Here is a 15,187-nt window from a genome sequence, read left to right as displayed (position 1 = left end):
CAGTCTCGGGGGGAGGAGAAGGTGGAGTAGGGAGCAGTCTCAGGGGGAGGAGAAGGTGGAGTAGAGAACAGTCTTGGGGGAAGGAGAAGGTGGAGTAGGGAGCAGTGAGCAAAAACTGCCATAGACAAGGGAACAACTAGGGAATTGAAATCAACAACAAGGAGGATGTAGAGATTCTGGATGTGTTGGAGCAACAGCAATCTAACTGAGATGCATTACTAAGAGGCAAAAGAAGGGGGAGCATGATGGTGGGACAGGAGGAAGATAAAAAGGAAACAGAGGAAAGATCTAGGAATCAAAGCTAAGGATAGAGGCACAAATATAGGTGTGAACTCGTAACTATATTAATTCCTAAAAATAGAGGTATTGGCATATGGACATGTATTTCTATGACAATACACTGAGGTAGTGGACGGACTTTGGGCCTCTGCTCAAGCCCTCCCTCAACACAAGAACACTTGGTTCTAACAATCTGTCCTTCTGTGATGCTCACTCTCCCAATGATTGCTGAAGACAAAATGGGTGCACAAGCAAATGTGGTGATGAAAGCTGATGGTTCCCAGCTATCAAAAGATACAGTGTCTGGGGTCTTAAAGGCTTGAAGTTAACCAAGCAATCATTTAGCAGAGAAGCAACAAGTCCAAGAAGCACACCAGCCTGTGTGATCATGAGATGTCAATGGAATCAAGTAACAGGCATCAGAAGTTTCAAAACAAACAAACAAAATGTATTTTTGAGAACAAGAGGGATCGGAGCAGAGACCCCAATCCCATCTGTAGACAATGGGACAATGCCTCCCAGAAGGGTTACAAGGAAGGAATGGGTCAATCAGGGCACAGCATAGCACGAATGAAACACAAAATATTCCTCTAGTTCCTTGAGGCTTCCTCATCCCCCACTATCATGAACCCTGTCCTGCCTTTCACTTTGGGCTAGATTGGAGCATGTGCACTACATATAAAGAGCTCATGATTCACAAAATCCAGTTCAGATAAACCCCTCAGGAATAGAAATGGAAGTAGTGGTACCTGGAGGGTAGGGACAAGGTAGGAAAAGGAAGGGAGGAAGGGGGACTCAATCACAAGATCAACACATAACCACACACACACACACACACACACACACACCCCTAAGGAAGAGGAACAACAGAAACCATGGGGGAAGAGAGGCAGTGATCAGTGTAAGATATGAAAGTAATAATAATTTATGATTTATCAAGGGGTCACGAGGGTTGGAGAGGGAGGGAAAGAAGATACCAAGGTTTCAAATAGAAAGTAAATGTTTAGAAAATAATTATGGCAACATATGTACAAATATGCTTGATACAATTGATGTATGGATTATTATGAGCTGTAAAACCCCTAATAAAATGATCTTTTTAAAAAACAAGAAAAGGAAAGAAATTGAATGGCAGAGGGTAAAACCCAGGTTTTTCACTGTTAGGGTGGGAAATTACAGGTAAACAAGGGAAAAGGTCAGATGGACTCATGTAGAAATAGATTTGAGTTGGAGACATAGTATGATCTCATGGCAAGTTTAATATAGATAAAGACACTGATATGGAGAAATATTTTTGCTCCTGTCATTAGCTGCTAATAAGTTGGCTTCCATCTTCTCATGGCTATGCCAGGTGTTACAGAGTTGAACTGCTACATAGGGTTTTGTTGTCTGTAATTTTTATAGAAGCAATTTTCTAGGACTTTCTTCCATGGAACTTCTGGGTGGGCTCAAGCTGCCAACCTTTAGGTTAACAGTATTTGCACTGCTTACATCACCCAGGCTCCTTAGAAGTATTTACAAATATGTGTATACACACAAGTCAGTAGAAGCACATGTGTTTCCAAGCTCTGTCAATCAAGAGGGCTTAGAAGCAATGACACTTCAGTAGCATGCCTAGTGTCCAAACCGTGGATACTTCCACTAAAATGAATTACTGCTCTTTGAGAAAATGGCGGAACTCGCTGGCTGGGCAGGAAATATACAAGACTATCTTTTAGCGCCCCAAAGTAAAAAGATGCTCAAAATAAAACACACATTTGATGGTATATCAAAGGATATAGGAGATCAATGAAAGCACTCCCTCCTGACCAAAGCTGTGATGATTTCAGTAAGAAAATAAATCACATGGTACTAGACTGAAGAAGACTTGTTGGTACAACCGTTAAGTGCTCAGCTGCTAACTGGAAAGGCAGAGGGCAAACCACTCCCTGAGAGAAAACCAAACAAACCAGCAATCTGCATCAGTAAGGAGTACAGGCTAAGAAACCTATGCTGCAGTTCTCCTCTGTCCGATCGGGTCTCTATGAATCAGGATCTACTAATTGGCACATAACAGCAACAACCACAGCAACAACCCTAAGTATAAGATCAAGTTACATAAGTCAACATGGATGCGAATAAATGCTTGATTAAATAAATAAATCAGATTAGAGAGGGAAAGATCCCATGCCGGAAAACATTTAAATAATTTATCTGGAAACCCACCTTAAAAAGGGGAGCCCAACTCCCTACTCCTCAAGTGTGCATAATATGTTCCAAAGAGGGGCAAGGGGAAAGAGGGAGATGAAGAATAGTCTGACACTGGGGAAAACTGACAAACTCTACCAGGGCTTTGTAAGTGTGATGAACATCAACAAATAGGAACCCTCCATGTGATAAATACATATGCATTTTCCTGCCTCTGTGATCTTCCTGCAAAAAGGGAGAGATAGATAGATAGATAGATAGAGAGAGAGAGAAACACATTACCCCAGTATAATCACTAGAGACTCATTAGAAAAATCCAAATCAAGGGTCATCCTATAAAATATCTGACTGGTGCTCCTCCCAACAGTCAAGGCCTCAAAAACAAGGAAAGCCTGACTAACCATGGACACATACAGTTTAATGACATGAACACCCACAAGTCACTCATGTATTCTCTCCTCAATAGGCATATATGCGTCAATCCAGTTGGTTTTGGTTTTTGTCTTTATTCTTACAGACAAGGGTGCAATAAAGGAGCCCTGATACACTCGCACCCTAGTGTCTCTAGGAACGGAATGCTAAGTCAGGGGCATGCATATTTTCACCCTTAGTACACAATATTCATTGTATAACATGTTTCCACTGTGTTTCTACCAGTTCCACTCCCATCAACAGTATACAGTTTCCTGTTGTCCCACCTGCCTGTCAACACTTGCTATTGCCTGATTTATTTTCCAATGTCTGCCATTCAGATGGGTATGTAAACACACAGTATAATTTGTATTTTCTTGATAATTAATGAGTTTGAGTATCATCCCTCCTCTTAGCAAATACCTGGTCTGAATTACTGACAAGTCATATCACGGTGGCTTGAGTTTCAGCTCCTCTCCTTTCTTGCTGAGCCCCGTGTATTCTCACCAGCTGGAGTACCCAGCCCTGGAGGAAACAGTGGGGAACACTGGGATAATCCACCAAGTTGATAATCTGCCTCCCAATGAATAACCAGGAGTTGACCCTCAGGGATTGTACTCACACAATTCAACTGCCATGACCTAGTGTAATATTTCACGTCTCACTAGCACTTTTTGCATGTCATTAAGTACTTGGGTGATTCTTTGATCTAAATGATTTGTATGTCAACTGAAGCTTGTCTGAGACAGAAAGGTTGCTGCTACCTGCCTACGATAGCATTTCATCTGGTCAGCACTATGTCTTTTTATAGGAAATCGTTTCCAAGCCCCTCATGCGCCTGGAGGGCTTACTCTCACCAGTTTTCTCAACGACCCCGAACAACATGAAACCAAGATTGGAAAAGGGGGCTGTGCGTGTGAGCATTTTCAATCACATTATTCAAAAGTGCATATCCAGGAAAGCAACCCCTTATATTTATTCTATAAGGGAGAAATAGCAAAACTTTAAGCTGAAGAGAACTCAACAGGAATAAGTTCTCTTAAATGATTCTGCAAAACTATGAATAAAATTAAGAGGATTGGGGCGGGGGGTGGGGTGCCGGGAGAGCAGTCACACATAGAATCAGGCACAATTGAAAAAGGAATCTGGGCTACTCCGACCCCCGGCCTTTGTTGAAGGGGTCCCTAGAGATCTATGTAGATATTATTTTGAAATTTAGAGCTTTACCTTGTATGAACATGAATGCCCATGCTGAGTTTTTGCGTGCCTCTGTGAAACAGCAAAAAGAACCGACAGACCCTATTCTTGCATTAAGGCAACACACTGTGGAAAGCCTGAAAATAAACCCTCTATGCTTGATTAATTAGGTTTGTAAGTATTGTTTCAGAACCAAACAATATTTCTAAAGATTTCAATAGTTCAAAGATTGCCCTATGGCCGCCTGGCCAATACATCTTCTAACACATGCCGTTTACAAGCATTTTTCTTCCCAATATGTTGTCTTTGGTTGGTGCGACATTGTTTGAGTGCAGGGCTATTTGGGTCATGGCGGTTTTCTCCTCTGCACAGCAGTGGTGCTAAGCACAGCACTCTGACCATACATCTTCCATGTCATTGCCATCAAAGGCACATGATACTTCCTGGTGACCAATCAAGAGTAGTCCAGCATTCTAACAGAGGGCATATTGGCAAACTAAGCTTTCTTAATGACAGCCATTGTTCAAGACCAACAAAAGGGAGGTCTTGAATATTAACATGTGGCCTTGTGTAAAGGTCGCCAGTATGCCACATCCATCATATTTCACAACTGAGAAAGAGAACTTTATAAGTTCTGTCAGAACCTACTGTTGTCCAAATAAATGTATTAGGCTGACAGCTGACACCAACAAGGCAAATGATCTTGAGTGATGACCCTCTCTTTTAACAAATATCCTTTCAGGTCTCTGAAGCAGCAGCAGACACATCTTAGTGAGGGGTAAGAACTTAAGGACTAGACCTCCAGCTCCAGAAGGGGGTCGAAAAACTAGGCAACCAATTGAAATCTGAACTTAATAACTTGTAACCGTTAGACCAAATCGTATCTCCTTCTGCCAGGCATAAAGCCTCACATCAGAAAAAGAAGTCACATAATTCAACATCTCAAGGGTCCTGAATGGTCTTCCTAATGGCAAAGACCAACAAGTGCATAAGAATCCAATCAATATGACTTACATGAAAGATCTAGTTGGTATAAGAGAACACAAAAACCTGTGTTTATTGATAGTGTTTTCTCTTTAGCTAAAGGCCACGCAATGCAATCGAATGAAGATGACAGAATTGAATGGAGGTAAACAGCGTCACAGTCTCCGGTGTACAGACTGCATTTAGTGCTAGGTCTAAAAGTAGGTAACAAGATTGTCCCTTACTGGACTATCTTGGTTATAGCCAGTCCCTGTGCAGTAGTAGTCAGATGACACTCATCTTAAAAAGTTAAGTCATTAAAATATATTCCTTTATAGGAGATTGGATTATTTTTTAAGTATGAGCAAGGGAAAGGTTAATAAGTAAGACATGTGTCTCTCACAACTCCTTCTGTTGGCTTTTGCTGTCATAGTTAGTGGGGAGAAAAGGTACAAAGACAAGGAAAACATTATATTCTCTTGAAATGTCGACATTTTCTTTCAATCTGCAATATTTTCTATAGCCCCTCTTTCACTTCTCAATTTCCACTCATCATTCAGGACTGTTGCTTTCATTGGTGTAGTTTTTCTTAATATCTGTTATTTCCATCCTTTTGCTGTGTGTTCTTAAGCTCCTTGGGCTTGCTTAATCATATTGTTTCACATTGGGGGTTTCTTGCCTCCAAAAATACACTACAAAGTTCATGAGGTGAAAGACAATTTGCGGAGTTCACTATTGTAAAGCTTCCATAAACATCTGAACATCCACAGTAATTTCAATAATAAATAAACTATGTTCCAAGCTTGAATGTACCACCTCTTGCCATGACATTTTCTATTACAGGAAGGAAACCCTCAAGCCCATTAAGAAAGGATTCAATATTAGAGCAATGATGACTACGTTACATGTGAATGTCTAAATTGCCTGGTCTTTTATTGTATTTAAAACTTTTTATTCCTTCAATTATATTGTAACTTATTTGAATGAATAATCTAAATATTTGTAACTTTTTAAAACCTAGCTCATGCCCACTACATACTCTGGTTAATGCTCAATAAATATTTGTTTTAAAACTGCATCAATTATATAAAAATCATCATAACAATTTAAACAAATTCCTGGAAAATCCTCTTTTGGGGGTGGTTCTTAGGTACAATCAAGTCAGTTCCTACTCAGAGCAACCCAAAGGACAATAGAAGAAAACCCTGCCCAGTCTTATGCGATCCTCACAATTGCTCGTATCTTTGAGCTTATTGTTGTAGCCGCTGTGTGAGTTCATCTCGTTAAGGGGCTTTCTCTTTTTCACTGCCCCGCAACTCTGTCAAACACGCAGTCCTTCTCCAGGAAACGGTCTCTCCCGACACTATGTCCAAAGTATATGAGACGAAGTTGCATCACCCTTGCCTCTCAGGAGCATGTTGGCTTACTTCTTCCAAAGCAGATTTGTTGTTTTGCTGGCAGTCCATGGTACTTTCGATATTGTTCACCAACACCATAATTCAAACGCATGCATTCTTCTTTAGTCTTCTTAGTCAACGTCCAATTTTCACATGCATATGACTGAAAATAGCATGACACAACCCAGTCCTCAAAGTAACATCCTTGCCCCTCAATACTTTAAAGGGGTCTTGTGCAGCAAATTTACTCAAAGCAATGTGGTTTGAGCTCTTGTCTACTGCATCTATGGGCACTGATTATGGATTCAAGCAAGACAAAATCCTTGACAACTTCATTCACTTCTCCAGTTATCATGATGCTCCCTATTGGTCCCGTTGTACGGATTGGGGTCTTTACATGGAACTGTAACCTATCCTGAAGGCTGTGATCCTTGATCTTCATCAGCAAGTGTGTCCAGTCCTCCTCACTTTCCAAAAGGAAGACGTGTCTTCTGTAAGCCTGATTCGTTGTGCTTTCTTAGATATATGTTGAAATCATGTTATGTCTGTCTGCTGTGACACCACACATACACAACATGTACTTTCCTCAGACCAATGGCCCCATGAGTCTTAGGGTGAAAGAGGGCTTCCTTATTTCCAGATTCTTCTCTTCTTTAGCTGAGGTGGGTACGCCCTCCAAAATGGGGTTCTGCTCCCTATTTACAGTTGGTTCATCCAAGTTTGTACAAATGACCCAAATTTAAACAATTGCAGTCCTTTCAACAAATTGGTGTTCTTCCAACCCCAAAGACCTCACTTCAGTTCCTTTCGGGTGGCATATGTTATGAACTAGGAGCTGGAAGTTTGGGGGGATGACCTTTCCAGCCTTCCCTGAGGAAATGAAGACAACATGCATAAAATCTAGGAAGAAATTGTCATGATCACTAGCCATTCAAGAGATGCAAATAAAAACAATGATGAGATACCAGCTCACACATGGATGGATAGCAAAGTTCAATAAAACAGATAATGATACATGCAGGAAAGGACGAAGAGAGATCAGAATTCTCATACTCTGCCGGTGAGACTATGAAACTGTACAACTATGTTGGAAAGCAGTGTTCCACTTTCTCCAACAACTAGGACTAAAAATTACTCTGCCGGTGAGACTATGAAACTGTACAACTATGTTGGAAAGCAGTGTTCCACTTTCTCCAACAACTAGTACTAAAAATACCACAGGACTCCTTTTAGTTTGCATATAATCCTAAAGAAATGAGTGCAGCAGCATGAACAGATAAATACAAACCCATGTTTGTCGCAGCACTATTTACAAGGGCAAGAAGTTGGAGAACACCCAAATGGTCATCATTGGAAGAGTGGATAAATGAACTTTAGTACATACACACAACAGAATACTATGCAGTGCTTAAGAATAATGGTGAAATTGTGAAACACCTCATGACATGGGTGGATTTAGAGAACATTAGGCTGCGTGAATTTAGGCAATCACCAAAGTGGCCAATGTATAGAGGTTATTAGTGGTTGCCAAGAGCAGGAAGGAGGGGAGAGGGTATCATTATTTAAGCAGCATTGTGAATCTATTTATAGCGATGGAAACTCAGCGATGGAGACTGGTGATGCTTGCACAACATAATATACTTCGTGTCACTGAATTGTACCTGTATGATATCATTTTTAATAAAGGACAAAAAACAACAAGATAAAGGTTTTTTTCCATACCAAAAGAAACAGACTGATAGTTACCAGGGATGTGAGGGAAGAGGAAGCAAAAGGCTAAAGGGCAGGCAGGTGTTAACTAAGGTGAAGGAGGAGATAACATTCCACAAGAGGGAGAAGAGAAGACAAAGTTGAGGAGGTTAGGTATGGGGCGGTTAGATAAGTTGTTTAAATAGTTGAATAGAAAACTGATGAGCTGAAATGTAAACCCCACCTAACTCACAATTTTAAAAAAATTTTTAAAGAAAAATTAGAGGCGCAATATAGTCAGTCCAAGAAGCTTTTAGAACCCTCGTTTAGATGGCCCTTGAAGCTCTACTCGTTCTTGATTTCCCATAATTTAGATAGAGAAGCCTCCTATTTGGACTGCTATAGCACAGATTTGTTTCCGTGATGTCCAATAAAAAGAATCTTAGTAAAACTAGCTGCTATGACTGTAGGTACCTGAACAGAAAGTGCCTTTTTCTTTAGAAACGGAAACAGGACATCTCACCACCACAGATGTCTGAATTCATAGGAATGCTACTAAGCTCGTCTGCCATTTCTCTTCAGTGCGTCCGTGCTTATAACAAAGAAATTGGATACATTATGAAGACTGTTCCCCTCCTCATAAATATGGTAAAATTTATTAGCATTTCTTATGCATTCAAGAGACAAGAGGGATAATGACTAGGCCCTAACTTACAATCATGTATAATTGCATATCTCCGACTGGTTTATAATATATTATTCAGTTGCACACTATTTGTCCCACGTTGAAGATGATGGAGAAATAGACTTACAGATGTTAAAGGCTGTCCAAGGTTGCCCAATGTGCTATAGCCTAATATTCATCTCCCCCTGACTTTTTCTTTCCCTACATTTTGACCCTTTCCCCTATATCACTCACTCCTGAATGTGGTAGTGAATGGTGGTGCCAGGATCGATGTTTTCCTTTTCTAACTTTGGGCAGCCCTCAACCTCTCTGCCACTGTTTCTCATCAGAAAGAAAGACAGAAATCATTATTATGTTCATCAAACAAAAAGGAAATTAATGGTTGATTAGATGCCTGTTCAACACACTGAGGATGAAAACCAGTCTTCATGGTTGATTATTGAATTAGGGGCCAACTTACAGTGCGGCTGTGTCTACACAAAGCCCAAACATCCAGTCAATTCAGCCAAAAAGAAAAAGAAGGGGGGGAAAAGTTGAGCGACAGGAAAAAATGAAATTAGTTGGTGGAGACTCTGCAGACTAGATGGCATGAAGAAAGGAGGGAGCATACAATAGCACAGCTATAGCCCTGACAGAGTTTACAAACTCCAAGAAAGGCGTTGAGAGTGAGCGTTGATATTCACTGTCCACAAAAGAGAAACTTGGGGAAAAAATTATGCAGCGTGAAACAAGTCAATGACAAAAGGACAAATGTTGAATGATTTCATGTATGTGAACTATCGCAAAGTGGCCAATGTACAGAGGTTATTAGTGGTTACCAAGAGCAGGAAGGAGGGGAGGAGGGTGTCGTTATTTAAGAGGCATTGTGAATCTATTTATAGCGATGGAAACTCAGCGATGGAGACTGGTGATGCTTGCACAACATAACGCAATTCGTGTCACTGAATTGTACCTGTACAAAGAAATTGAATTGGTGAGTCTTGTGTGCATATATGTGTTTGTGTGTGTGTGTGTTTGTATTATGTGTACAGACGTATAAAGAACCACACATAAAATGGAAAGGATGCCATCTGAAAATAAATAGTGGTTGTGCCCTGGAGGACCTCAGTGTGTGATTGAGGAGCGTGTGGTTTGTCTTTTCAGCAGTAGGAACAAGAGACTTGATACTTTCCACTACCCCATCCTGCTAGTTTCTGGCTTTATGAATTAGGTTATAAACTGCCGGAAAAAGGTCTGGAGATTTTCACATGATGTACATTCATCTCAGATTAATTCCAGGGTGTTTCCAAAGTCCTTGAACTATAGATTAAGAATCATTTTCCTTAGAAAAGAGGTTGCCGAATTTGCTTTTTGTTTCCACTCCCTTAATGTTTTTCATGAGAGTACAAGTCATAGATCCAGAATTAGATTTATATGATTAGGCTTCAATTGCCTTAAGAAAATCCAGATATAACAAAAGCAGCTTAAATATAAGATAAATGCAAACATTAGAATGGCCAGTGCTTTTTGCAACATTTCTGCAAATTAATTTAAGAAGGAACCAAAACATTCATAAAAATACTGTACATGAAGCAGTTGGGTTATAATAGCTGACATATATTCCCCTGGAGCCTCAAAAAATGCGATTTCTCTGCTTCTGATACTAAGAAGAAGATACAAGATGCCTTAGTACAAGAAACAGAAACTCTGTTCAGAAGGGATAACAAAATTAAAAGCATTGGGCATGTTGCCATTTAGGAAAAAAAAGAGATGCTATTGAATATAGGAAAATTCAAAGGAGTTATTTATTCTTATGGAGCATAGATTCCTCTTTTTCTGGTGATATTTCTATTTTATTTTCTGAATTCAAATTTAAGATGAAACTCAATTAAAATCAAGACCAGGAACCAAAAATCTGAATGACACCTCCAACTCAGGATATTTAAAAACAAGCAGCCTCCTTTAGTAAATGTGGCAGCTCATGTATTACAACGTGATCAGCCAAGACAGCTTGTTTCATTGTCTGCTGAATGCGATCATATAGTCATTGTCTACAGGGGGAAAAGGATATTGAGATGAATTTTCTCTACTATTCTTGTTGATGGCTCACATTCATGGCGAGCCCATGCCCCATGGAAGGAGGCACTACTAGGTACTGCCAACCCTATGTTCTGTTGTAGATAGGACAATTGTCATCCTACATAATTTTCACTTGTTGATTTTATGCAGCAAGGGCCCTATGGGAGAGAATTGATTTGATGCTCTCATCGATGTTCCCAAGTCATTTCCAGCAGTACAGCAAGAAATAGGAAAAGCTTCATTAAACTAGGCAACTTTCTTTTTTTTCTTCCTTCCTTCCTTTTTTTAGTCAATTTTGTACATCGTTATTGTTATGTGTTATGAAATACATTAGATGTGTATTTCAACGGTGCTTTTAATGTCCTCTATTATTGTTAGATTGATGATTCCGTTACAAGGACTTTGATACTACCACACTGTAGTGTTTAGAGCCCGTAAGCACTAACTACATTCTAAAATGGCATTAACATTTCGTAACTATTGACTGCGTAGGGAAGGAGAAACGATGATGAGAACTTATGAGTCATTTATCAGTCCATTAAGGATTAAATACAATGAATTAAAATTGCAGATCTTAATTAATAACTTATTCACTTACTTCTCTCCCTGACCCTAAAAGGATTAGGTACAGGAGTTAGACAAAGAAAGCATTCTTCGAGACGGGTTAGAAAGTACAGTCTTGTGAATCCAGTCCTGGACCCCAGGAATGAACACTTGCAGCTGCACCGGGAGCTGTTTTCTGTTACCTTACATGCGGCTGGGCCATATGGAGCACTTCTGAGGGCCTTCTATTTTAAAACGTTCTGTTCATATTTTATGCTTTTCCATATGTCTCCTCCTAACTTCAGAGTTTCTATTCATTTCCATCAAAATAAGATCTTTGTTTCCTAAGTGTTCGCTTTTTTTCTCCCTGTCCCCTCTTCCCCATTATGGTCACAAACCTCTACTTGGGCTATTACAGTCTCTCTAGGACCAGCTGATTGTGGCAAGATGAATAGAGAATTATCTGGAAGAAAAGCAGCAGCAGCAGATGATCAGCAGGCTGCAAATCTCCTGTTTTCTTTGCTCCCTCCAACCGACCCCGTGTGAAAGAGAATCAACCTGACATTGGTGTTGAACTGTTTAAAATGAAGAACCTATCTATGGAAATCACTGTGGAAACCCGGAGGGACGTGCTGAAGGAAGACATAATTTGGTGAACTGAAAATTAACCAAAATGTGCTTTCTGAAAAAGGGAGCTCCCTGTAGTTTGGGGTTAACATCAAGCAATTATTGAAACAAAACAGTTGGCTCCTGTGTTGGTAACAAAATAGTGTTTGCATAAAGTAGAAGGAGGAGAAGACAAATATGCATGAAAATTAAATTTAGGCTTCTGGAACGACTCTTTGGGGGCCATAGAAGAGCTGATTACATGTTCACAGCTGGAACTGGTGTTGGCAGGCAGACCTTATTCATGGGCAGAGGGAGGGACTCCCCTTTTGAGTGACGCCCTTGTGGCAAAGCAAGAATGGCAGCATTAAAGTTGTCTGATGCTCACAGACCTCAAGCTCCGTGGCCCCACGCTGCTCAGATTGGGCGTCCAACCAGAGTTCTCTCAACTGAGACATGCTTGGGTCAAAGTGTAAGGGTATCCTTAAGCTCAGGTTCTTTCTGACATGCCTCAACCCAGGTAGCTCTCTAGTCTACCGCTTTTAAATACGTTAAAGTGTAAAAGATAGCAAATGAGGCCAAGAGAACAGATAGGGTTTCCCTACAACAAGAAAGATGGGTCTTGCGATGTTAAGGTTTAAAGTTATGGGATGATACTAAAGCTGCCTTGGAAAAGGGTATTTGGGGAACTTCAATGAGCAAAAGTGTATTCTTTAGTAGGCATTTGCCAATACAATCATGTGCCACACAATGTCTGTTTAAGCAACGTCTAACTACACATATCTCAATAGGTCTGAAAGATTATTATAATAGAATTCAGAAATACAGATAAAAAAATGAGACATACAGGATGTAACTAGACATAGTAAATGTAGTAGTTTCCCTCACATGCTATGTGTATCTCGGGTCTCTTGTATGAAAAACAATTGTGCTTAAAGTAGTGCCGTATGTATGTAGACTACTGGTCATCCACCACCCACCTCTCAGTGTCATACTGTGGTGGCTTGGGTGTTGCTGTGGTGATGCAGCTATGCCACTTGTATTTCAAATACCAGCACTGTCACCCGAAGCAAACAGGTTTCAGCAGAGTTTCCAAACTAAGAACTCGGCACCCCAATTTGCAGGAATTCGTCACTGAAAATATTATGACTAGCATTCAAACTTTACTGGATACTAAAGGCCTAATGAATAGAATCAGAACATTCTCAGAGATAGGACCAGAAGATGGGCCCCTTACATCAGAAGATACTCAAAATATGACTAACGAAGAGTTACATTCAGAAAGTAGAATTGGCCATAAAGACGGGAATGGAATAAAGCCTGTGAGAGTAAAACCTTCAGGATGTTCATTTGCTGATGGAGCGCCATTCAAAATGAGAAGCAACAGCTGAAAAAAATCTACTAATAATCAGGACTTGGAAGGTGGGACATATGAGTCTAGGAAAAGTGGAAGTAGTTAAACATGAAATAGAAAACATCAAGGTAGATATCCTAGGAGTTAGTTTGCTGAAATGGACTGATATTTTGAATCAGAATATAATGTGATTTATTATTCTGGGAATGACATAATCAAGAGGCGTGGCATTGAATTCATTGCAAAGTGAATATTTCAAGATCCATGGTGAAGTACAGTACTGTCTGTGATAGGATTGTATCTTTCTACATACAAGGAAATCCAATCAATACAACAATTATTCAAATTTATACACCAAGTACGAGAATTATGAATAAAGAAATTGAAGCCTACCAATATCTTCAGTCTGAAATCGATCAAACATGCGATCGAAATGGATTTATAATTATTGGCAATCGGAATGCAAAAGTTGGAAGCAAAGATAAAGAATAGTAGCTGAAAAGTAAGGTCTTAGAGATAGAAATGAAGCTGGATTGCTCATGGTAGAATTTTGCAAGACCAATGACTTGTTTATCACAAATAAGTTCTTTTTTTTTTTTTTAGCAATACAAATGACACTATACACATGAATCTCTCCAGACTGAATACACAGAAATCAAATGGACTCTATCTCTGAGAAAAGATGATAGAGAAGCTCAATATTAGCCGAGGGCTGACTGTGGAACAGATCATCAATTGCTCATACATAAGTTCAAGTTCAAGTTGAAGAAAGTGAAAGCAAGACAAGAGTCACGTTATGACCTTGAGGCTAGTCCACCTGAATTTTGAGGACATCTCAAGAACAGATTTGATGCATTGAACACTAATGACAGAAAACCTAAGGAACTGTGAGACATCAAGACAATCATTCATGAGGAAAGCAAAAGGTCATTAACAAACAGGAAGAAAGGAAAGATTAAAGTCGACATCAGAAGAGATGCTGAAACTTGCTCATAATCATATAGTAGTTAAGGTCAATGGAAGAAATGATGATGTCAAAGAGCTGAACAGAAATTTTCAAAAGACAGCTCGAGCAAACAAACTAAAATATTATAATGAAATGTACAAAGCCCTACGGTTATGAAACCAACAAGGAAGAGTGTGTTTTACTATGTATAATAAATAGCCAAACAGACATGGATACTATAGTGATCAAGGTCTCTTCAAGGAAGTGCCATGCACTTGGGAAAAGATAAAGCATTCATAGGTCGAAAAGGCTGCCTGTGACAACTTAAAGGATGGAGGATGAGGAGAACTTTGAGTGATAAGCAGGATAAAAGAGAACAATCTCAAGGCAAAAAACAGCACATATCATGTTGGATAAAAATAGGAATTGCCCCGAATATGTATTTGGGCATTGCTAACATCTAAGAATGATTCAAAGCATTTTGCTTGTGTTAATCAAGCAAATCCATAAAGAAAGGCAGTCCTAGAGACCTCCAGGGACAGTTCTAGCCCGTCCTATAGGGTCTGTTGAGTCAGAACTGACTCAATGGCAGTGAGCTTGGTGTCTGGGGTTAACAAGCTGATGGAGTAGATTCAATTATTGTCTTCATTTTTTAAATCAGGAAAAGGAAGTCCGGAATGGCTAAAAACCTTGCCCAGCCCCTCACAGATTGGTAGAGTCAGGATTCAAATGCAAGATATTTGCCTTCAGAGACTATAATGTTTTCACCATGATGTTATGCTGCTGTTGTTTGTTGTTAGTGCTGCTGAGTTGGTTCAAACTCATCGTAGCCTTGTGTACAGCAGAACAAAACATGGCCCAATCCTGTGCCT

The sequence above is a fragment of the Echinops telfairi genome, unplaced genomic scaffold, assembly GCF_000313985.2.
Source record: "Echinops telfairi isolate 266 unplaced genomic scaffold, ASM31398v2 ScPeMD7_2;HRSCAF=8, whole genome shotgun sequence".
NCBI classification, from domain to species: Eukaryota; Metazoa; Chordata; class Mammalia; order Afrosoricida; family Tenrecidae; genus Echinops; species Echinops telfairi.
This window is presented reverse-complemented; position numbering follows the sequence as displayed.